We start from the raw sequence: 3,050 nt of genomic DNA, 5'->3' as shown, positions 1-3,050 counted from the left end.
AGTTACATGTCATTTACTAGTAGTTTAAAGATTGATAGTTCATGGCAAGAAAACAGACACACAGACGAAAAATGACAGTAGAGAGAATTGGCTTCATTTAAAAAAAATAGACCCCTTTAAAACACTCCATCAATAACTGCTCAGGTTTTCCTGTCCATAAAAAAATGGCACCAAAAACATATCCTCCTTGGTGGTCAGGTACTAAAAGGTTAATTATCCACATACAGAGCTGGGCTGTTTGTACAACAGAAGGACTAACTGATACTTGCTTAGACAAACCAGCCAACATTCCTGAGGGTAGGATTTGTGTATCAGTTCACTGCCAAGGGCATCCTGGAGACTCCCTAGTAGCGGATGCCCAGATGTTTGCACCTGAAGGGGTTTGATAACTGTGCAGAGATTAGATTAAGATTAAATTGGCTGAAATAATCCAGTGACCTTTTGATCAACAAATACAGCATGACATGTTGCAACCCCCACCCACCCCTATTGTATCATTTGTTGGAGCAGAGATATCCCATTAATAGATTAGCACCTGCGCTCCTTTTTTGTGTTAATGCCTTTCTTTAATAGATTTTTAAAAAGGATCGCAGTGAATTTTTGTTGACACTACTGCATGTTTCCAAAGAAATCAAGTAACCAATTAGCTAGGCCATATGACCTTGTCACGTGTGTCAGTCAAAAAATTTGATGTGCTAACTTTTTATGTTGAAACAGTTTGAGCTTGGTGTTCTGAAGTGTGGAGAGATGATAACAGAACAGGCTTCATCTCATCAGTGTGACAGCTTCGGGGTGCACTCTGACCCAGACAGGTGGAATCTGGCCCTATATTTACACTGATTACACTATGACTGCTCCAGTCAAGTCAGATGTACAGACAGGGAAATACTGCATAATCCTTTTCTGAGATAATCAAAGGGAAAAATTGAATATCAAGGATTATTCGTGAAGAAATTTATTGCAAATGACCTACTTAAAATCGACAATGTGAGAAAAGACAGAAGAACTTTTATCAGCATTCACTACATTGTCATGGTGCTTTAGCCTTCCTTGGTTATAATAGTAAACTGATGTTGATGTTAAAATAAACATCAGTTTCCATTTTCCACATTATAGTATCAGTATTTGTCAAATCAGTGTACATGTACATGATAAACGAATATGCACTCACTATGGACACTGCACTGCAAAATCTTTTTTCTTGATCCAAGCAAAATCATTCAATGTACTAATTAATGACCTCTTGGCTGATATGCTGTTTTATCATAGGCCACAGCAAGTAAATTTTATGGATGACATCCTCTGCAGACTGCAAAAATAGTGCGATAGGGCGGGGAAAAAACAAGATGGCTGAAAAAAAAACAAGATGGCTACATTTTCAAAAATAGGTACCATAAAATTGTAATGACTGTTGTAAAAAGAATCAAGGGAACAAAACATGGTATCAGAGCCAACAAGGCATTCATTCCTGTATTTAAGACATGTACTGGTGTGGTAAAAGTGACAATAGTGTGGTAGACTGGCATCACCAATAAAACTGGTAACCACACTAGTAGCTTCCATATTGGTGTCACTTTTACAACTATCCAATAAGTTTCATTTCTACAACTACAGTCCTGGGTACCTCGCAAGTGTCACTTCTACAAGTACAACTATTAGGGTACAACCCAATATATTTGCTCATTTTGGAACTTTATTGTCATGTTGACCACCCGTTTTTTTTTTCTGAAATCAGGCGAAAATTAATGCGCGCGCTGATGTCATCCATAAAATTTACTTGCTGTGGCCATACTAAGAAATGAGGAACAATTGTAGCAAAACAACAGATGGTGCATACTGAGCGGTACTCTTATTGCTTAAACCTTAGTGCTTGTCACTCTACATGTATCACAATCACCAAATCTGCCCCAATTCCTAGAAGTGCTTTGCAGGCTATTTCTGAATGCTTCTATTAATCCATCCTCTTTGCACCAGATCAGTAGTGACCTGGGATGGAGATGGCAGCAGATAATGAGAAACTTCATTGACAGGGAATTCCTTGATATCAGTAGGGTGATAGCATATATGCCCTCACATCTGTGGAGGCAAGACATTTCAATACATTTCATGGGCATGCAAAGAAAGGTAATCCACATTCAACATTCTGCTGAGTCTGGCGCAAGTTCTTGGCAGCTATTATATCTCACTCCCGTCAATTGTCGTCGAGGGTCATTCTACACAGTTGGAGTTTTCAGACAAATGCTCTTAACAATAGGCTATAAGGAATACGAGAGATAGTTTTTTAAAAAAATGTCTCAGTTGCACCCGCCAGTTTTGAATGGAATGACCCTGAAAATACACCTGGTGGGTCTGGAGAGGTGAGTACATGTAGCTGGTGGCAGTGCTGATATGACAACCACTGGTGTGTCAGACACAGCTGACTACAGCCTGTCAGTGTGTACGTGGGACATCCAGGAAGCCGCAAAGGTCAAAGTCAGGCCTATTTACATTTTCCCAGGGAGAGCAAAATGCACCTTGTCAATCAATGATGTGGTATACTGTTTAATGTTTGTTATTCCTTTCTAGATCCAAGTATTCTCACTGAGGTATGAAGTGGTATTTCTTGGCTGATATGACATCATGGAGTTGACCTGGTGTATATATCCCATCTTGTGTTCAGCTAAAAGAAAGGGTACGTCACCCTGTAGGGGAGGTATAACCCCAACGGCACTGTACAACACCGTGCGTCTCTACAACCACTACTATGCAGTTGACATGAACACTTATCTGAAGATGGTATTTGGTGTGAATGCAATATCACTCACAATATCATATTGTGGAAGTGCACGAAATGATCACGCACCCTTCAGTACAGGTGGATTATGTGGCTGTGTCACAAGTGAATACCCATCAATACAAACTGTGTGTTTACAGCATATACGGTTGTTAGTATTGGCTTAGGTGCCAATCAGCTAAATAAACAAGGCATAGTGGCAACTTTATGCCATATTCAGTGTATAAACATAATGATTTTATCATGATCATTGCACAAACAATGACAACAGCCTGGT

The sequence above is a fragment of the Branchiostoma floridae genome, chromosome 2, assembly GCF_000003815.2.
Source record: "Branchiostoma floridae strain S238N-H82 chromosome 2, Bfl_VNyyK, whole genome shotgun sequence".
Classification (NCBI taxonomy): Eukaryota; Metazoa; Chordata; class Leptocardii; order Amphioxiformes; family Branchiostomatidae; genus Branchiostoma; species Branchiostoma floridae.
The sequence above is the reverse complement of the archived record's forward strand: the minus strand, read 5'-3'. Positions refer to the sequence as shown.